Source organism: Cygnus olor, chromosome 11, assembly GCF_009769625.2.
Source record: "Cygnus olor isolate bCygOlo1 chromosome 11, bCygOlo1.pri.v2, whole genome shotgun sequence".
Taxonomy (NCBI): Eukaryota; Metazoa; Chordata; class Aves; order Anseriformes; family Anatidae; genus Cygnus; species Cygnus olor.
Genome location: NC_049179.1, coordinates 13,428,500 through 13,450,614, shown reverse-complemented (window position 1 = coordinate 13,450,614; position 22,115 = coordinate 13,428,500). Strand labels below are relative to the sequence as shown.

At 45.2% G+C, this 22,115-nt stretch overlaps 1 protein-coding gene across 8 annotated transcripts in view; it reads left to right on the top strand.

The window, feature by feature from the left end:
- Window positions 1-831: 831 nt before the first annotated feature.
- Window positions 832-22,115, top strand: part of ZFAND6 (zinc finger AN1-type containing 6) — a 44,084-nt gene continuing 22,800 nt past the window's right edge. The window contains exons 1-2 of one of the 8 annotated variants that reach the window (XM_040569483.1): window positions 832-852; window positions 9,825-9,919. The gene's annotated coding sequence lies outside the window, so the exon portion shown is untranslated. Of the gene's footprint in view, window positions 853-7,218; window positions 7,352-8,359; window positions 8,419-8,641; window positions 8,733-9,824; window positions 9,920-13,429; window positions 13,594-13,772; window positions 14,260-14,981; window positions 15,048-16,337; window positions 17,399-17,740; window positions 17,869-22,115 lie in introns of those variants that run through there. The other 7 variants (XM_040569481.1, XM_040569484.1, XM_040569476.1 and 4 more) reach the window with 7 other exon arrangements.

The window sequence follows — 22,115 nt, the reverse complement described above, 5'->3', positions numbered from 1 at the left end:
AATAAAATGCTAACATGCATTAATTTTGAAGAGTGAAGGGCTGAGGAGGCACAAAGATATGACACAAAAATGTCACAAATTTTAGAGATGCTTAAAGGGATAAAATCCCCCACACACCCTGTATTTTTAAAGAGAAAATTAACAGATGTAGACGAGCAGCCAAGAAAAAATTCTTATCCCCAGGACCACTGCAAGAAGCATTATATCACACAAATCTGTGTGCGCAAAGCTGATGTGAGCAAACCAAGTAACTGCCCGCACAGTTCACACCAACGTGCGGAGATGCATTTTGTCAGTGTGTGACGTGTATTTCGACCAACACATCCACTGGATGCCAAGGACAGAATGCAAATGAGGCAGAGGTAATACCAGAAGAGAAGATAATGCCAGAATGGTAACGCCATTCTTTCTAATGGCCCAGTTTTCCTCTCTTTTAGGAGAGGAGAAGCAGTAAAGGCAGACAAGCAAAGAGAAGAAAACTGGAAGGGGTGGGATGGAGTGCTCTGATGTCATAACCTTCCGGATTATCAGCTCTGCCATAATCCCACTACTCAGCAGCGAACACTTCGTAGGGCAGCAGGAGAGCAGAAAGCGAGCAGCAGAGAGGGAGAAAGATGAAGAGGGGGAAGGATCATGGGGAAGGAAGCAGGAATCACAGGCGGCTGAAGTTCCCCGTTGACTGATGCACATAAAGAAACATTTGCTAAGCAGTTTACAGGCAACGTGAATTTTCCTACAAGTGTGATGTTAGGACAACCCCCCTCTTCAACTTTAGACTCATCAGTGATCCAAAGCCTCAACCTGGCTCTGTGTGCACTTCTGCTCAGGAAGGGCATTTTCTGTGGAACACTGGTAAGTTGCTCGTGTGTGTTTTTAATATGTTCTGTACAGTGCAGAAGATGTTAAAATGTAGTAAAGGGCACCAAGACTTTCTTCAGATCAAAGTAAATTAAACTTTACATGTGCTGGACCAGATCTAGTTTTATAAAATGTAGCAGGGACAGGATGGGAATGAGGATGGACAGGCCTCTAGTGTTCCTGGGTTCTCTGTCATTGTGATCCTCACACAGGCTACAGATGCAATTTTTTACGTCTGTTGGTTTCTTTCCTTAGGTAGAATACCAGCCATCCTATTTCAGCTTTGATGTCCCCCACCAAAGCCTGAGAAAGCTCAAAGCTGATCATGACAAATTACTTGGCTATTATAGGACAAAATGTGTGTTCTAGGTGTATTAAGACTTTCAGCTCCAAATTTCCTAAAGAAAATAGACAAATCTCAAATGCATTCTAAACATCTGTGAGTCTATGGAAATGTCCTGTTTTATTACTCTCTCCAGTAAAACATTTTATTGTTTTCAAATCCAGCAAAATCTGATGACATTTTGACAGAGAAGATTAATTGTCTCGCTTAGGGAAACACTGATCAGATCTGCTCTGCTGTAAAACTTTTTATTGGTTGCAAATTTCAAGTCATTCCAGCTATCCAAGACTGCTTTAGAAAAAAGACTCGAGGCATTATAATTTTACAAGAAGTGAATAACTGCTCGGAGATTTTTGCAAAGCAACCAATTTCGTTCTGAGCAATCAAAGCAATGCTTCAGTTTCTCTAATGAGGTGGTTGTATCAAGAAGCTGGAGAACACCGACACTGGATATTCCCTCTGTTGTTGCAGCAGATTCCTCTGGCATTGACAAATAGCCTGTCTGAAATAGCAAGGTCAGATGGACAGTAACAGAACAAACAAGAGTGTCAAACCCGTCGTAGGCTGATGCTCTTGGCATTCCTAAACAGGCAGGTAGATGGATGAACAGACGTTTTTGTCATTTGTACCGTTTGTATCTAGATCCTTGACAGCCACGTCAAGTGTGCTGTTTGCTTTCTAGACGCCGGGACGTGTGGCCAGGCACCAGGATTATTTACACAGAGCAGGCCAGCCATTTCTTTGTCTCTAAATCCAAAAGTCCAGTGACACAAGATTAACTAAGAGCTCCGCTACATGTAACGGAGGCAACCGAAAATTGCAAAAGCAAAAAATTGGCCTCAGGGATGCACTCAGTCCTGCTGGCTTGCAACGCCTCCGCAGGAGCTGTGCTGGGAAGGGATCACCCCACAGTGCTGCACTGATGGCAGCACCTTTGCTTCCCTCGACTTGTGAGGGCCAGAACAGAGCCACGTAGGGCCAGACGGTGTGCACAGAGGTTTTTGGTTCCTGGTGGCTGAAGGAATTCTGACGTCCTGTTGGAGCATCTCTGGTCCCTTTGTGCTCACAGTTGGTAGCCTATGGGTTTTCTGTACAGTGACCTACTTGTGCAAGGGTTTCCACAAGCATGGTACATGGATATTTTAATGTTGCAGAATATAGGGCTCCAGATTTGGGGTTTAAACTAATTAATAATAAACCCCTGTTTCAGCAGCAGGGTGATTGTCAAGCACATACAGAGGCCCTCGTGTTAAGATGCTGCTGTTGAGGGTAGGACTGAGGAGCACAGAGGCTCTCAGTGAGGCTGGCATTCGCTGTGTTAATGACTAAACACGCAGAGCATGAGCCGCTCCCTTCCTCAAAGCCTCCACTATCTACATAGACAAAGCAGATGCAGGAGGAAAAAAAAAAAAGCACAGAGGTACCAAATAATTTCTGCGCCTGAAGTTACTCATTGGCCAAGAATGGCACACTGTTCTCCTGAATACCAGGCCATACTCAATGATCTATTTAACGTGGATATTAAAAGCTTAAGTAGGGAGTTGTTAAGGTTTTAAAAGGCCCCATCCTGGATTTCTAAACAGGGCTATCTAGAAGGAGGCTCCCAGATTTGTAATAGCATAGCAAAACAATCTGCTTCGTTTTGGACAATGCTGAGCAGACGGGGCTCTGCTCCATGGAGGACCTCCATCCTATGCTCCTTCCTACTCAAGAAAGATGCTCAGCAGCTAGATTGCTCCAAGGTCCCTTCCCCAGCTCCAGTGGTATCAAGGAGCTGTGGCTCTGAGGCTGGCGCTGTGACTCTGGGCAGGGCAGCACAGACCTGGCTCTACTGCCTGCCTGGATGCTCTCAGGCAGCAGCGGGCACTGTCAGATGTGTTTGCCTGCCATCCCACCTACCTGTTCTTACAGTCAACATGTACTTTGTTTTCTCCTGTTGTCCTTTGTGATCATTCAGCTTTCCCTAGAGCTCCTTCTCCGCTCCCACCCCTTGAGAGGCAGAAAAAGATTAATTTTATTCAGGGAGGGACTCCGACTGGGAAACCAGTACATAGAGAAGAAAAGCAAAGTATCAAACTTTTTGTGTGTTAATAAATATTTATTATTATTATTATGACTATTTAATAACAGACTTAATAAACAAGACTCCAGAATGTCATAAATAAATGCCAAGAAATGGGATTTTTCATTTCTGTCTTTTTCTGGTGAGAAAGAGTCTCTGGGTTGTTTTGGAAAATGAATGCTGAAAGCTGGAAATCCTAATGGTAATCAGTGTTTTTTCATTTCCATGTGTGCATCTTTCTTGCAAACTATGTAACATCAGCACAGTAGATACCCTTTATATAATTTAAAAGTAAAATGCAGCGTGAAGCATGCTGTTAGTTCTTGATGATAACATCATATAAACAGAAGCATGAGGGAATCTGAAAAGATCTTGTGCCAATTTCTGCTCTTGGCTAAAATCCTACAACCCCCTTGAAGTCAGTGGCATTCTGGGCTTCCAAATACAAGCAGGATTTGGATTCTAATTCTACAATTTTCTGAATGTGGGCATTGAAAGAGAGAGCTGGCGTTGCTACTCATTAAAGGGAACTGCCAAAGGACTGCTAGGCCAAATTTTGAGTAGGTCTGGATCACTGAAACTCCAACTCATCCTGTTATTGTAAGGTGTGGAACAGAGGTCAGAGTGACCGTGGAAAAAAATCCAGAGAGATTCAGAATGAAATCAATCTCATTGAAGCCTCAGCTGTTCAAGAAAGTCTTGTGCTTATTTCTTTTGGATTTATACAGGCTGTCTCTCAGGAAGTAGGGGCCAATTCCTCTCTCATTAAAGCCTATGGTGAAATTCTCAGCAGTCTCAGGAGCTGCATGCTGGGCCCCAAACAACTAGGTTATAAGGACTGAAATGATGTTAGCGCTAAACACCTGATCCAAAGCCCACTGAAGTGAAGAAGAGACTTTCTATTTATTGCCTCTGAAGATAAATCTACCTCAAAATGAATACATTACTAAGATTCCTCAGGTGATTTCTAAAGCTTTAGCAAAAGAAGAAATAACAACCTTCTATAGCAGAAGGAAACATAAAAGGAACCAAAGAAAAAAGTCCTCTGTGCTGGCACATTGGTTAAATGGCTTTGGGAGAAGGGGGTAAAAATTAGAAGAGGAAATTTATTTCAGATTTTTTTGCCAACGTTTTCTAAAGAGGTAGATGGCCCTTAAGAATATGAAAAAAATTGTGCTGAGATATCAAGGTGATGGGAAACTTAAAGTACGACAAACATTTAAATAATGCAGGTCAAGGAGATTAAACACTTTCAGTTGTGACATTATAAGTTGTGAAGTAGTTGTTCCATCTTGCCATACGTCATCAAATCACCAGCATACCTGTGAAATCTTTCACCCCTCTCTGAGATGTTTCAGCTTGTACCAAGGATTACCTTCTTAAAAGTCTGGAGCTTCTTTTTGACTACTCTGTCAAAGAAAAATCATGCCTGGTAGAATTAAGTTGGGATGTTCATCTCCATGCATTGCCTATCAAGCTCCACATGCTTCTAGTCACCCTATGTCCTGCTCAATGCTTGTGTATTCTTAAAAATCAAAACTATTCCTATCACCTTAAGGTGGATAAATAGCCTCTAACTTCTTTGCAGTGCTCTAGTAAAAACAATCTTCTGTTTTCATTTGCTGGCTCAGGTTCACTTTCAACTTTCCAACCTCTTTGGCTGATTTCTGACCCTTTCTGAGTCAAGGAGGCCCTTCTCTGGGTGCTAACAGTCACTTCTCTGATCAGACACTTCCCTCTCCCCATAACCTATGTGAATTCAGCAAGATTTTTAGCCTATTGATCTTAAGGTCCTCAAATGAGAAAATTGAATGCTGTTTCTTTATCTTCCATTCACAGTTGTTCAAGATGTACATTCATTTTTTAACCTCCACACTTTATTCTACATCAAAAATAAATGTGGTCATCTTTTTCATGATTTTTTTTCTCCCTCAGACAGTTTGACTACAGGCTCTTCTTCTGCAGATGACATGCAGCTTTGCATTCCCCATTTCCCAGCTGTTTGGGTCTTGAGTTGCGGCAGCTTCTGACCATTCCAAACATACTGATTTTGAATGCTTCAAGAAATCCACTTACTCCAGCATTACTATAACTAAGCTTTCTCATTTTAGCACATCAGAAAATTGATGAGCTTCAAACACAATCAAGGAAGATTACATCTGAACATGCTGCTGTCCCCCCCTTGACATTTGATGCCATAAGTTAACATTTGTTCCACCATGTGTTGCTGGTCAATAACTCCTGGCAGGAGGTGTCCATCTTGTTCACTGTCTGAATTTCCCTTTTTATTCCCGCTGCTGTACTGCCAGCTGTTGTGTTGGTTGTTCACAACTGCAAAAGATTCAGCTGGCCTTTTTCTAAAGAGACACTGTAAATGTTCTACCCTTCTACTAAGCATCTATATTTCTAATGACGAGGTGAAACCTGGCACAAAGAAAGTAGTCTAAGATGAAACAAAAGGCATTAAGATTTTTTTTAAAGAAGAGACAACCATAGACAGGCTTGGAGGAATGTGATCATCACTCCCCACAGCTCCTTGTGATTACTGCCAAGACCATGAAAGCACTCCAAATAATGTTGTGGGGAATGCTGTGATACCCACATGCAATGCAGGTCATCTTCTGTTCATGCAACTTGGCATTTGGAGGACTTATTGCATCAGCAAAGACAGCCAAGTGTGAATAACCTCTACTAAAATAGCCGTAAAACTGTTAGCATTTCCACGCTGGTTGCACCAGCATTTTCTGGTGTTGATCCAAGCTGAGATATCCAAAACAAAAAAAACTGGGGGACTTCTTGCTATTAAGCCCTTTTGCCAAGTTTATGGATTTGTTTGCTGGGTTCACAACGTTGGCATTAGTGAGATCTTACCAATGGGCCATCTCTACTTGGACTTCATCTTTGCTGAAATCCTTGTGTGTCCTCTTGTAATGCCTTCCTCAGGATATTCTCGAATTCCTCTGCAATAAAGAGAGGACAAATTCTAGAACACTGTTAACTGTCCTGGCAGGAAACAGAAACATATTTACCCATCTTCAGCTTCTCTGTCTTGCCTTGTTGCCCTGGAGCTTCACAATGTCTTGCTTTTTTGCTCCTCCAAAACTCCCCACAACCTCAGCTCACCTGACATCTCTGACCTCTCATCCAGTTCCTCCACTCGTGGCCCCCTACCCTGCGCTATCCACAGATAAAATTCTGCTCTCATTTGCTTTGTTCCATCTCTCTGGAGTCCTGTCCACCCCCCTATCTGCTACGAGCCCCCATCGTCCATAAATTTCACCTCACACCCTTCCCTGACAGAGAAATTATGTGAGACCGTACTGTGGGTGCAACATAAAAACATTCTGTGTAAAAATAAGCTGCGGTGCACCTCCTCAGAGCCCCTAATTTGAAAAAAGCAGCACAAAGAAGGCTGGGCCAGGTGACATTTTAACATTTTGTAGATCAGGAGCCTGGAAGCTCACAGCCGACTCCCCCGGGGGCACGAAGCTCTGACAGGGCCGGGGGAGGCGCAGGCCGCTGCCAGCCCCCGCAAGCGAGTTTTATTCCAGCAAGCGTTTATCCTTCACGAATTTAAAACACGGTACACAACATTTTATTTTATTTTATTTTATTTTATTTTATTTTATTTTATTTTATTTTATTTTATTTTATGAGGTGTGAGGGGGCGGTCTCTCCTCGGGCTCCTCTCAGCCAGGCCGCGGCCCGGCCTGAGGGGAGCACCCTGCAGCTCCGTGGGGAGCTCCGTGCCCGGAGCTGGGGGCCGCTGCCCCCGGGCCCTGCGTGCCCCGTCCCCGCCTGCCCCCCCCCCCGTCCCCGCGGTCGCCTCAGGCCAAGGGGAACGTGAAAAGGGAACGTGATGGGGGGGAGCACACGGGACAGGCCGCTGCCCCTTTAAATCCCATCCTGCGTTTCACGTCGCCGCCGTCTCCTCGCCATACATAACCAGCCGCGGCGCCGCCCCCCCGTCGCCGCCAATCCGCGCCCGCCCGCGTCACTCCGAGGGCGAGGGCAGGCGGAGAGGAAAAAAAAAAAAAAAGAAAAAGAAAAAAAAAAGTTTGGTGAGGAGCGAGCGGGGCCGCGGGCAGGTGAGGGGAGCGCGGCGGGGCCGGCGGGGCGCGGGGGGCTCCTTCGGGACCTTTTTTTGCCTTTTTTTTTCCTTCTTTTTTACCTCACGGGGCCGCCAGGCTGCGTGCGCAGGAGCCCTCCCGGGGCAGAGGTGTCCTTGTGAGGGAGCTGCGGGCCCGCCCGGCTGGCTGAGGGCCGCTACCGGGCGGTGCTGGGGGTCGTGGGGGCGGTGGTCGGGGGGGTCGTGAGGGGTTTGGCAGCCCCCCGGCGGGGTGAGGGCTTCCCGCGGCCGGCCGGGCCTTCCCCGCGGGTCAGGGCTCTGCCAGCCCCTCGGTGAGTCCCGTGCAGCCTCGCCGTTAAAGGCAGGGGTCGAGCCTGCGCCGTGTCGTCAGCGTTTTTGGTGTTTTTAGCAGGAAAAAAAGTTCTTTTTCGGCGTTGTTGTGGCGCTCGGCGAGGAGCCCTGCTAAATTTAACCGACCTTAAGTCGCTCTGGGCTCTGGAAAAAAAAAAAAAAAGAAAGAAAATAAAAAGGCTGGAGTGAGAGATAAGGGCTGCAGGCATCCACAGCCCCCGGAGGACGGGGGGGGGGGGGGGGTCCTTGCAAAATAAAAAGCAATAATTGTCTCCTTGCTGCTACCGGCGAAGCCTCCACCAAATGTGCTGACGTAAGGTGGAGGCGTTCAGCAAAACCAAGGGCAGCTCCTTCTCCCCCTCCGCGGACCGACTTAAAGCGCACAGTTGTGCTCTGAAGTCCATTCCCTGGATGTTTGTTCAGACTTGCCCTGTAATGGGTGTCATTGCATAAGAGTTGCAGGCAGCGTGCTGAGTTTCTTTCATTCTTCCAAGGGTCTGTGCCCTCCTCCTAACTGTGCCAGGCTGTCTGTGTACACTGCAGAGGGAAGGGTGCAGCTTTGCGAGCTGCCCTATGAACTCCAGGGGAAAAAAAATAAAGCAGTTTCTCTCTTCCTCCTCCTGCTTCTAAGCAAATGATTTTGTCTGATGTCATCGTAAATAATTCCTTTCGCAGAGCGCTAATCCTCTTCTGAACTGTGGATGATGGTAACTCAACGGCTGAGGAAGCAAATATGTCAGTTCCTTAGTCTCTTTCCCGTGTCTCCTTTAACTTTTATAGCTTTGCTCTTTGAGTTTGGCCTGATTTGTTTAGTTAGTGCTGGGGTGCCTACACCTGTTCTTTATATTAATTATCCCTTGGCCTAGAACAAGGGGACTGGCTTTTGCGTCGTATATATTTGTTCTGGCCAAAATAACAGTGTGTTCTGGGGGAATTTTTGTTCCTTATGATAGTGAGTATCAAATCCTTGACACGTCAGTGGCATAATTCCTTGATTGTGCTACTTTCCAGATAGTGTCTTCAGCAGTAAAGAACTTTCTCTATCTCCTGTACGTATTTCTGAGGATCCTTGTAAAATAACTTTTGTCTTAGAAAACTATGAATCATATTAAAATAATAACAGATTAAAATTAACTTACCTCTCGACTAATCATGAGTTGTTGACAAAGATGAAAAACTTGCATGTTACAGACTACTTTTGAGAGTTTAAGAACATAAATTTACACTTCAAGTTTTTGTTACTTTATGATCTCAGATGGCACATAGAAAACCTTGTACAAATAGCTTGAAAGAGATAGTGGCAAGTTATCAGGAGGGGAGTAGCATTGACACAAACTAGTGAAAAGTTGCCGTGGTTACAGATAAAGGTAATCCTTGCTTCTGCGAAGGTGTGTCCTTCTGTAATAGCTGTATAAATCAGCTTGATTTCTGAGAGAATTGTAAGTACACAAACTTCCAGCTCCATTTTCTTAGCAGTTAGTAGTTGTACAGCTACCTTTTTCTTTTAATTAAGTACTGAATAGACTTTGACTTGTGTTCAAGATACTCGATTTAAACTACAAAGAGTATTACAGATTATATATAGATGTTCTTGGAGCATGCTAAATTCAGTGGAAATCAGCATTTTTTTCTACCCAAGAGATACCTGATGACAAGAAAAAGTCTTTCAAAATGTCTGGATCCTTTCTCAAGTACTCTGAAGAGGGTGATGCGTGGCATCTGGCACTGGAGTCCTCAGCTGTGTAGCTGAACAAGATGTCATTCCCTATTCTGATCTTAAAAATACATATATTTTAAAAAAAAAGCCATAATAGCAATATGGTGACTGCTGAGTGATTAAGACTCATTACGGCTTTGCAGCTTTATAAGCCAGGAGATAAGAGTGGAACAAAAAGGAGGGGGGGGAAAATGAAAGCTATTTTCTTAATGGCTTATTCCCTGTGCAGAAGGAAGCAGTTGGAATTTAACATGTGGATAACCTTTAATAAGTTCTCGGGGTAGCTAACCTTTGGGAGGTTTGAGATAGCTGCTCAGACTTCCAGGGGAATATCGTGTGCGTGAATACGGCTATCCAGGCAACTAACCAGCCCTCTCTGATGAAGACCTGATATTTACCACATGTACTTTTTTGTTATTTCCAGATTTGATTATCACAGTGCGGCAGTACAGCTTGGATTCAAAGCAGCAAGAGAAATCTCAGGAAGTTCTTCAAGCTTACTGAAATCTCATCAGTCTGGTATGTTGCACTCTCTAGACTCTTAGAGTAGCAAGCTGAATTCTTTGTATGCAATGGCCTCCTTAGTTGCTGCTAAGGATACTGAAGTTTCTAGGACTTTGGCTTGCTACCAGCAACTTTATTCTCACGAAGTAATATGCTACCGCAAGTATGGGACTTTGTATTGCTGGGGTAGTGTAGAAGATTGCTTTTGGTAGTGGTATTCGTACCAGGGCAACAAACCTGTACTTCAGAACCTTCAGTCAACACATGCTGAGAGCTTGTTTTTGTCTTGCCTATCCTGCCTTGAAATTCCAGGTACTTCTTGCAGACTCTTTAAAGTAAAAGCAGGCTGGAAAGAGACTACCACTAACTTTCAAGAGACTGCACACTGATGTATTGATGAATGTATAAGGATACAAAAAGGAACGTTTCTTTTATCATGCAGAATTATTATTCCATTCCTTATGTAGGCAGTTAGTTTAGGTTTGATTAAAAAATGATTGCCAACTTCTCAGAGCTGTTTCTCAAATGGCAAAGTTCTGAAATTCCTATGCTCATGTGTATTTAAATTTTTAAGCTTGCAAAAAATCTTATACAGCAAGTTTATGGGAACTGTAGTTAGTAAACAGGTATTGCAACATCTGAGGATACAAAAACAATAGGAAGCTAAATATTCAGTTTAAAGCTATCTCTAATAATAATAAATAAACAATCTAAAAGACAGAGCTGTAATTGTTTAAAAAAATCGGCACATGCTGTAATGCTGACACAATTGACAAGGAGAGGGTAAAGTCCTTTTCTACAATGCAAGTTGAGTGTGTGAAAGCACCAGTTCTGTTACTGTGCTACTTATTAACATGTACAAAATCCAGAAGGTATGTTGTATTCGAGACGGTGAAAAACAGGTGCAAACTGTGAGGAAAGATGGTGTGCTTCACAGGGATCTTCTGGGAACTGGAGAGCCAGTAGCCATCTCTTTATCTAATCCCTGAACAGCCATCACATGTAGCTTTTGATCGCTACTATTCTGGTCTCTGTTTGAACTGGTGACTTAAAGATGAAAGGCTCTGTTCTTGATCTCTTGAGCTGTCAAGTCCTCCAAACTTGCTGTCTTCTGTATATGTAAGATTGCAGAACAAATGGGCTTTTAGCTCCATGATTACAATAGTCAAATGAGAGTCAGGTGCTCTCTCTTGCTGTTGTCCTCAGAGCAAAGTTCAGTGGCAGCAAACCGAATCTTTTTTATGCTGCTGTCAAAGCTTCCCTGTTTAGTGTACTTGCAGCTGCAATCTGTTGTTTCATGTTTTTCTGCGTTACTAAAGATATTGTAAGAGTAGCAAAGGCCTAACTTGAGCCCAGACCTTAAAATGATGCCTCTGCACTTCCTCCCAAATGTGCCTGTGTTTTCATGGAAAATAGGTTACTTGTGTGCAGAAACTGAGCTTATAAATTGGGCTTTTTAGTGTTCAGTTCCACTAGGTTTCCTTCAGCATGGGATAACAGCTTGAGTAGCATTTTTTATATATATTTGGATTTTCAACATGGAAATGGTAGATGTGTGTACCCATGATTTCTGGTTCAATGAGGCAGGGCTAACCGTGAATCTAGTTTTGATTGCCTATTTCACCAATTTTGGGGTTCTATTTATTTTGTGAAGGTAGCAAATTACTCTTGGAGCATTCTTAATAAGTGTTATGGTGTTTTTTTGGTGTGTGTGTTTCTTGTTTTTTTTTATAAGGAAATTAGACTAACAAATCTAGGAGGTCAGTCTTGAACAGAGGAGAATCTGCTTTGCCATTCCCCTGATGCTCTGGGTGAGCCATGCTCTTGCTTATCAGAAGCTGGCCAAGCTTCTGCCAGATCATTGAGTCAGAAGGGGCATGGAAGGGTCTGATGAGCACCAGAGCTGTAATAAGGCAGTAGGCCAGGCTGCGTGGCTGGGAGGGGAAAGATGGGGAGAAAGAGGAGTGAAACTTCTCCCTTGTAGCGATAAGGAGCTGCTAGCTGCCTGTTTAACTTAAGTATGAGTCGCGTTGTTCAATGATAAAAGTTATTTTTCATCACTGTTGCAGTTGCCAGGTGGTTAGACTTGTTTCGTAGCACAAAGAGCCAGAGAGTTGTAGGTTAATACAGTGTTTTTTCTTCCCTTTTGAAAGTACCCAACCAGCACAAGTAACTTTAGGGTTGTCATGTCCTCTGCCATTACTAGGCAGCGCTGGTGATAAGATTGGTGACTTCTGTGTTTTTATGGGCCTAAAGTTAATGTGCTCTAAATTGAAGCTTTCCAAGATTGATTACTGAGATTCTTAGAGGACGCTTTACTGGTACGTTTTATTTGCATGAACTGTGTGCTTGGATCTGATGTCTTCGATAGCGTTTGGTCAGAAGTGTCCTGCAAGCGGCCTCACGGTTATCCTCAGGGGACTGGCTGACTTCCTAAAGTACTGTTAAAGTTCTGGCTCATGTACAGCGCGGGCTTTAAGTGTAAGGGTTAACGTCTGGTTCTTACAGCTCATTTTAGGTTCTGCAGGGGAAGTTATGTAAATCTTGTTAAAGTTAACTCCAGTCTTGCAATGCTTTGTGCTCATTAACCTAACAGCTGTATGAACTGCTGCTTTCCAGTTCGGTTTGGCTTTGTGGGGCGATAGATCGCTCTAGAAGAGAAGGTAGCACAAACAGGTTACGTGACTGTGTTAGAGGAATCAGATGGCCTCCTCGATGGTGTTTTTTGTTCTTTTTGGTGGGACTTGCGGAACAACTGCGTGCTAAGGTGTTTGAGCTTGATTAACGTGCACCGGGAAAGTTAAGGCAGATAGCCATGTTGCCATACAGCCCCTAGCTAGAGCAGGGGGAGGCAGCTCCAGCGTGTCCCTAGAGGCGAGGACTGTCCTGTAAGGCGAGGACTGTCCTGTAAGGCAAGGACTTCTCCTCTCTCCCCCTGCTCAGCACAAACCAACCCCAGCACGTCCACGCAGACGGGAGCCTCGGCTTCACCCGGCTGACCCCCTTCAGCCGTTACAAACCCACGAACGTGCTTCGGAAGGCGACCTTTTTGTGCTGCGTGGCGCTGGGAGGAAGCCGCGCCGCCGGCCGCCCGGGGAGCCTCGCAGCGCCCCGCCGCTCCTTTCGGCCTCGGCGAGCCCCGCGAGTTTCCAGCGGCGCCCGCAGCCGCTGCCCCCGAGGCGCCGCCCGCCTCTCGCCGTGCTGACTCACGCTTCACAGCGCCGGGAGCCTCCTGCCAGCGGCCGCCGAGCCTATTTTTAGCCGGGCCGGCCCTTCCCCGGCCGCGAGCGGAGGCCGGGGTCAGCGGAGGGGCCGCGGGGGTCCCGCTGCTCCCGGGGGGGGGGGTACGCGGTGCCCAGCGCTGCCTCCCGTGGCGGCCGCCGGCGGGGTGCGACCCCTTTAAGAGCCACCCCCCCCCCTCACTGGGGAGGGAGGGGGGGGTTGCTCGAAGCGCTGCCTCAACCTAACCTGCTAGCGAGGAAAAAGTTCTTTAACTAACAGACGCGCCGCTCCGCCAATCGGAGCGCGGAGCCGGGCCGGCGGGGCGGTGCCTTCCTTATCCTCCACCAATCGCGGCGGGGGCGGCGCGCGCAGGCTGCGTTGCGCCGGGAGAGCCCCCCCCCCCCCCCCCCCCCCGCGGGAGCAAGAAGTGAAGTTGAGCCGGGGTCGGAGCGGGGAGCCGGGCGGCGGTAGGCACCTTCCCCTCGCGGCCGGGTCCTAGCGCCCCCCCCCCCGCCGGCCGGGAAGCAGAACAAAAGGGGCTCCGCGGGCAGCAGCCCGGCTGCCGGGGGGCTCCGCGGGAGGACTGGGGGGGGGCCTCGGGGCGCTCCGCCCGGCCTCGGGCACGGCCGGGAGCCCCGGGGGGAGCCGCACCGGGCAGCGGTTCGAGCTCCGGCCCCTCGGGTCGTGCCCGGCTTCGGGCCAGCTCGCCGTGACAGCCGCTGCGGGGTCAGCCCGCGGCAGCGTTTGCTCCGAGTGGTTCTGTCTCAAATCGCCTATTGTTGTGCCGCCGAGCCCCGCTCCGCTGTTGTCTCGGGCTTCGCTCTCGCTCGCAGGAACGCCTCGCAGGTCCTCGGCGTGCAGAACAAAGATAGCTGGAAACTACGCGGAGAAAGCGCGATTCGCCTCCTCCTTTCTCGTAAGCTTCGCGGACGGCCGCGGCTGCCGGGGCTCCGCTCACCAACACGGGCAGGAGAATTGTGTTAGTGCCCTGGTCGGCAGCTGCTGCCCTTCCAGCCGGGGCCGGGGCTGAGCGGGTTTGGCTGCCGAATCGCTCCGGCTCTCGTGAATCCTCTGTTGTCCGACCGTAGCGGGTGTCTGCTCTGAGGGGAGATTATTTTTAGTTTCTGCACCAGGTGTGTCATCTAAGGCCTTCCTAGCACTATTTTTAGCGATACTTGGTGCCTCCGAAAGACCTTTAGGAAGAGGACAAGTGTGATTTGCCACGGGTGGCATGGGATGAGGCTGAGAGGGAGGAGAGCAGGAAGTGGCGAGTCAGGAAGTCGGGGTTTTTAATGAGAATGAAGACTTTTTTGTTTTAATCGTCATCCTTTTGGTATCTTTGACAAGTATGTTAGACGAGGCCACATACAGAACAATGCTTTCAGAGCGATGATTATATTTTCTTGCTTCCCTAAATATTTCCTGTTGTTTACTTAAAAAAAATAGAACAAACACTTGCGTCTGTACACGGCTGCTCCTGGGAACTGGAAAGAAATACTCGTGGCCCTAATACTTGTTGAGGCTAAGTAAGGAGTTTGATGGGATTTGTATGATTAGCCGAGGTGACAGAAGAATGGCTGTGAAAACTGAGCAGCAGTCTTCCAAGCGGCAAAGGAAAGCTATTGTTTAAACCTGTAGCGAACATAAACAAAAGTGTGGCTATTAAAGTGTACCTCCTGCTTTCAGTTTTGTACTGAGCCATTTTGCTTACTCCAAAAATGCTGGTTACGGATTACTTCTTAAAAAATATGTCAAAGCACCATGACGCATTGGCATCTTGCCATACTTCATTGGCTCAGGTCTGAATTACTAATTTGCTTTTGCTATCTGTTTACACCATTTCTTTTTGTCGTAGACTATATTTAAACCTTGGATATACTTTAGAACGAGCAGTGACTGTGCGCAGTCCTTTAGGCGAGAGGTGAGCCAGATCCCTTGCATAAGGGGAGGTAATTAAGAAGGGGATATATACGTTTAAATCCCTGGGGTTTGATTCATTTCTTAACTTTACAACTGATGCTAGGCTGAGACCGAGTGGCTAGGCTTCATGTCTCGGGTGAGAGCAAGAAGAATGGAATGGTTTGCTTGCGTTCTTATAAACGCATGGTATGAGTACGTGCATTAGACTTGCTCAAACAAACTGGAGCAAACTTAGGTGTTTGTGTGCTGGTGAATACTATGTTTGGCCAAAAGCTGGTTTTGCTTAAAACAGAAGAAAAGCTGCATGCATCAGGCAACACGAATTGTATTGCTTGGTGTATGAGTAGCAGTTCTTCTCTGGTCCCCTCTGCCCCCCAACTTAGGAAAGAGAGATTATCTGGGGCCAATTTTGCTGATGTATTCAGTGCAGAAGTGAAGTGCTCAACTCTCTCGCCACGTGTATACAATTCTAATGCAGGCTGTTTGTAGAAAGCAAATCTGCCCTAAAGGATAAACATACCACTTTGCTGGCACAGCTGTACAACTTCTGTATTCAGGCTACAGCAAATGTTTCTTGCCTGCGTTCAGAGCCGTCGCTGGCAGGACCCGTGTTGTCCCCGCGCGCCGATTGGTTGCTCCAGCACTCCTTGTTCAGAAAAACCTTCTCCCGCACATGCTCCATCTGCAAGCCTTAAACACTGTGAGTGTGTCGTGTGCTGTGGGATTTACATGTCTGCTTCTTGCGCCAGGACGGGATATGCATCTCTGATGTGAATAAGAGATTCGTACAGTGATTGTCAGCCTGTGTACAAAATGCAGGACTGGACCTTGTCTCCTCTGTTGGTGAGGCAGAGAGGACCTGTGCTCTTTTGTCTGTTGGCATCTCTTCCCGACGCTGTGACGCGGGTGGCTCTCCGCTCGCTGGGATGGTCACCCCGCACTGTGCTTCCATTTAATGCTTCCTGGAGAAGGCTGTGCACCTCCCCCAGGGATAGTTGTTGTAAAACATGCCGGTAGCCTTACGGAGGGCAGCTGTCCACCCTGCAAACAGCCAGGTGGGCTTCAGGGCCCTGCTTGCTTGTCGAGTGCTTTCTGCTCCGTGTGGTGCCTCCTGCCGCCCTCCCAGCGCAGTGGGTCCTGTGGGCGCTGGGGGCGAAGCCAGCGAGGCTCGCTTAAATTGTTTTAAATTAGTGGCTCGAGCCGACCCAACTGGCTCTTTTCCCTTACTCTTCCTTCCCGTATTCCCCAAGTGCTTCAGGGTTCATTTCTGCTAATTGCTTCGCGCCCAAGGCGCAAGGGAGGGAAGTGGGTGAATAATGTCATCTCAGAGAACTTCAGCCCTACCAGAAAGGGACATCTGTCCATGGTTTTAGACGTGGGTTATGCCTTCTAACAGGTTTCATTGCAGTTCCTAGGAGAGACGCGGTGAAGGGGTGAGTAGCTGTTGATCATTACAGCGGTGCTGGTGCAGAGAAGGTCGGTACTGGAGGTACGGCCCTGGTGGACAGATACTCCTCTCCTCGAGGAGATGGTTGCTCTCCTCTGGTGTGGAGCCCAGTCTGGGTGGGGCGGATGATCAGGCCGGTGATGTTTACGTTGTAGTAAGGTTTTGTGAAAATAAGCAGTTAATTACACATGCCCAACAAAGGAATAGAAACAGCTAAGGTAAGGGACTGTCCTTGCTTTAAAATCAATTTAACAGAGGCATGAAAGGTTTAAGTTTTTTTTAAACCTGCCTTTTTTTTTTTTTTACCTTTAGAAATATCAGGAACATTAAGTCTTTCTTCCCTGTTCTTGTTGGATGTCTCAGATGTGTCATAAGCTTCTCAGCCCTTAATTGAAGGGGTGGGGTGATATATTTTTAACAGATCCCTTCCAACTGTGTTTATAGGGCTTTTGAGTTAGATAGAGATTAGCAAAAACAAAGCCTTGACAGTGTAAAAATTGTTTCTTCTCAATCAAGTTGTATTTGCTTGTGCATTCTGCGGTTGTTGACAGAAACTCAGGTTTTGTGCATCTGAAAAGTAACTTTTCTAGCTGTTAAATTGTACATCGAGATAAACCAAGCTAAATCCTAACTTCATCCATCTTCTGTTCCATTTAGATCAACTTGAGAAAATGTTTTGAGCATTACTTAAACAAATGAACTCTTGCATTTGTGTATTTCCTAAAAATAGTTCCTTTTTAAGCAACAGTTTCATTAAATGTATGGCTCTTCCTTTAACTTAATGGTTCAGCAATCTTACAGAAGCCGAAACTGTCTCCACTCTGGTCTCCAAGCTGAAGACCACCCCTGCTCCGCCGTTCCGCCCTGTCAGGATATATTTGTGTCACAGCACTCTAACCTTCAGGGTATGGTATTTGTCAGTCTGAAATGTAATAATCCTGTATCTGTAGAACGAAACTATAAACAGTGTGGCTGACTTGGCAGGCCCTGACAACCGCCTGAACGGTTTAACTAGCCCAGGGTTTAAGACAACACTGCGCTGGTGCGTCCTGTGATTCACAGTGCTAATGCATTTTTATCCATGTGAAGGATTAGGGAAACAAATATAAACTTCATTATCAAATTAATGTGGAAGCTTAATAGCAGGATTTTTGAGGACAGAAGTGAGGTGCTCTCAGCTTGGTTAAATGTTTTGCGTTGGGCGTGTTTTGTTTTTTTCAAACAATGACTTGACTTCTCACCATTAGCTTGAACAAGGCAGAAGGCTGGACAGCGTATGCCATTGAATATATGCACAAAATCAGGCTGATGAAAATACTGCATGGGGAAGACAGCTGCTTTAGCTGCTGATACCGAAGGCTTTAAATTTTTGGAGGTGAGAGGCAAAAAGAGTACCGCTGATTTTACAGACAAAACTACAGAGCTTCTGTAAGTAAATCGGGCAGTTTCATGCCTTTTTATACACAAGTCTTATCTTTGAGTTAGGTTGTCTGAAGAAAACATTTAACCGGTTGTTGATCGAGCTGTTTCTTGAGGGCAGGGCAGATGAGGCTGCAAAGAAGGATGAAATTGTCTCTACTATCTCCTATGTGAATTTAAGATGTTTTTCTAAAATGATGATATGGAATCAGGATCTTCAGTGCAATGTAACTTTACCACGTAGTAGAATATTTTCTGTGCAACAGAAGCGTCTTGCATTAGAGCCTTATCAAGGCAGGGGCAAAGGAAGTGCCTGTGCTGTGAGTGTTTAGAAACTGAAACACTTGCAGGTTGTTCTTCCTGCCTAGTTAGTTCGCTAAGTGAAATTTACAAGAGTTATGCTGAACCTCTACCATCCAAATGTCATGCTAGTATGATGTACTGTTGGGTATTGGTGTTCAGTCCTTGAATAAGTGATTTTGTAGGGACTAATTAGGATTAGTTATCAACCAAATGTTATTGTCTTGGGGAAAAATAACTAGAAAAGTAATTATTTTAGTGCTTGTTATATTGAAACCATTTGATTTCATACCTGAAAAAAGTGTCAACGTGGGCAGACTTACTTAGAAAATTTTTTAGGGAAGAGACTTTAGAATTGCTCAACTGGGTTGTTTTGAATATCAGTATGTTTTCATGGGCTTTGTTTAAAGTATCCTGGAAGAGCAGGAAGGAGGCATTAGTAACGATAGGTCAAGGTAAGTGTGTCATTAGTTACATAATAAACACTGTCAGCTGAGTGTGACAAACTGCGCTGAGGCTGAGACCAATACTCAGATCAAGGAGTATTTGATTTGTTGTGGACTGGCCTAGCAGCAGTGCATGAATATTTTTGCCTTCCTAATAAGTCTAGTGAAACTTGGCGTAGGGCTTTGATTTCAATTGAAAACTCTTGAGCATAGCAGTGGAGTAATTGACTAGCTTCTGAACTTTTTTTTTGGAGGAGCGTCAACAAATAAGCTCAACAAAAACAAACGAACAAAAAACCCTAAAATTCAAGTCTGATTTCACACTCCAGTCGCTTAGCTGATTGTTGCCTTCCTGCCTTTGCTTCTCTCTTAGTGTCTGTGAAACTTTTGGCTGTTTTGCTCTGTCTTTTTGATCCTATTGCAAGAGTTAGCTTGTTGTTCTTCAAAGTCACGATGTGACCCATGGTCTTAAGTTTATACCTAGTCATTCTGTGTCTAAATAAATCCCTGATTAGTTGTTACCTACTTATCCTTCTATCTTTTACCACAGATTGCCCGCTGCACAGGCAAAATGCTTGAAATATCAGTCTGTCTGTTCTGTTGAGGAATATTTCTGTCCTTGATGCAGCTATGACACCTTAATTTCTCAAACTGTCAAGGCCTGAGATGAAGAATTTGCTGAAACTTCTTTGTATGAGCTGATAGCTCTATCTGGTGAACTTGCGCAGGGTGGCACATACAAAGTAAAAGGCATGTTGTGGTATTGCTGGGTTTTCTTAAGCAGCATCAGTGCTATTTATTAAAATAGGAGAAAGTCTTCTCTTAAAATCCAGGGTTATGGGTGAAATTAGTGACTTTTATGCAAGGGATACAGATACTCTTCAACAGTGGTAATTTTTGTGTGTGTTCCCATCAGAAAAGGAGTGTGAGACACGTTTCTGGGAGACAATGCCAGTGCACTGCCACAGCTTGAAAAACAAATGGTACTCATGGAATTAGCCTAATGTAATGTAGCAGCTGAAGCTGTGATGCATGCGAATGTGTCTGAAGGGCTCACTGAAGGGCTCTGGTCTTGCTGATCTCCCACGTATTTCTGACCTTATGCCTTAATAAATGGGGTATATCGTGTCCTTTTTTCCAGTGTTTCCTGATAGAAGTCCTGTTGGCCAGTATTTATGAATGAAAGGGAACAAGTGCTGTGATAGAAAGCCATGCAGTTACACAAAATGAGGTTTGATGTCTTCTGAGCAGGTTCTGTATCACACGTTAGAACGGATGAAGCGGCCTTAGTATGCTAAGCAAAGTAACTGAAGTGAGATCTGGCTTGTGTTTTTGTACTTCTCCTTTAGATCATGAATTTTCCTTTCTCTGGAAGGTGTTGTTACTCTGTCATGTGTCGATCTGTTCTCTGGCAGAATACAATCACTATGGCAAGAGAAGAAGTCAGATGTATTTAAAGAATTATTGTTCAAAATGCAAATTTCTTCTCATATGGGTGGATGAAAAAGGGGGAATCCCAAAGCACTGCTTAACAGCTCAGTCCTTTGGATACAAGTCCCTCCCTTAAAGCTATTTATGGCTGTATTTTTCTTTGTAGAATTGTAAAAAGAACTCTGTACAAAGGTACCATCATATTAAATGGGAGACAGTGGCATCCAGCCATGCTATTTTTAGGCTATTGTGCTCTTAACTTGCTGATCTGAGTGTTCTGGACAGTGAACGGGGGAGACCTCGTACTAGAAATGCCTGCTCATGGAGTTGAATCTAGTCTGAAAACAGAATGAATAGCAAACTTGGTTGTCAGAAAAGCAGGTCGGAGTTGTACCTGAAGTGAATATTAGTAAGGAAAAAGTGTGATTAAAGCACAATGCCTGCAACGTAGACTTTTACTCGAAAGCTGGCAGTTAGCTCTGGCTTTTGTCCTGCTCAGGTTGAGTAACTGAAATCTATGCAGTCTGTTCTGTATGGGCTAAGAAAAGAAGTAGAAAAAAACTGATTGTCTGTTCTGTGATGGCAATGGGAAAAATGCCAGTTGTCCTCAGTTAAGCTTCTTCCAATAGTTCTTAAGCTTTTCCTAAACGCTCTGACAACCCCTCCATCTGAGCAAGTGGTATAGTTTTAGAAACCTTCAGAAGGGAGAGTGCCTTACACTTGGTGAATTTCGGATTATTCTTTAACTTTTCATCTATTAATCTGACACTGCCTCAGATAGTTAAGGCTGCAATAAGGCATTTCGTATGTAATTTCCACCCTGGCCTCTTTGTGCCATATGCAGCTTTCATCTTTTCTTGACTTCCACTATGGCTGAAGCTGCGGCGTAGAGTTGAGGTCCAATGCTACTTTGGTAGTTCCGCCTTTTTGCAGCAGAGCAATGCTACCTTGACTCTACTGGCACAGAACTGCAGAGCTGCACAGTGAACCAGGTGCAGGAACCCCTCCAGGCTCTGGAAGAACAAAGTCTTCGAGGTAAATCAGTTCCTGGTGTGCTGACATTAAGCCTAAGTTACCCATACCATGAAACCACTGCACTGGTTACGTGGAAGTACAAATTGGATGCACGTTGGTTGGTTGCACTCGGCCGCTCGCTTGTTGCAGTGTTTCAAGCAGTGTGGCGGTTGAAAGGAAACTAAGGAAAGACACACAACTTCATGGTTAGTGTGACCAGTTAGCTGATACAGCCATGTATTTGGTGCAACGTGGCAGTAAATGTTGAGGGGTGGATAAATATCAGTTGCCCAGCATGGTGGCTGCTGCTCAGCTGTGTAATATTTTTGTATGTTTGGTGCAGGGTGATTGGTTTTACTATTTAGACAATTCAGTAACTTGTTTGGGATCGTGTAAGCTGGCTTCCCTTACGATTGAAAAAACACAACAACAAAACTGGAATCGCATTGGGGTTAAAACAAAGTAGCACCTTTGAATCTTTGGCTAAATTTAAGTGCATTGCAAAAGACCAGGAATGCAGCTTTGCCACAGGGAACATTATACTTATACCCCTTTTGCCGAAAACTTGTCCCTAAATACCCTGTTTGTTTGGACAGGCTTTAGCTTTAGGTTAAATTCCCCATCAAACCACAGTAAGGGTATTGTATAATTTTGAACACTTAAATTAGACATAGTGCATCATTCTAAATAGAACAACACATCATCCATGATAATCACAATGTTCTTGGAAGTTAAGTTGAATTCAAGATGCCTTAACCAGAAGTGATGATGATGATCCTTTTATTTATTAACATCTAGGAACCCTAATATTAGAGCAGGACCTCCCTGAGCATTAGGCCTATGCAGAACTGTAGCATTATGAGCTAATTAAAATTCTACATGGTGCTGTTTACAAAAACAAATTATAACGTGTTTTGTGCTTACTGTCAGTTCTCAGCAACAGGTGTTTTGTTAGCAAGAAGCTGTCTATTTTGGGAACTCGTGTTAAAGCGGCTTTTATCTCTTCTGGGTT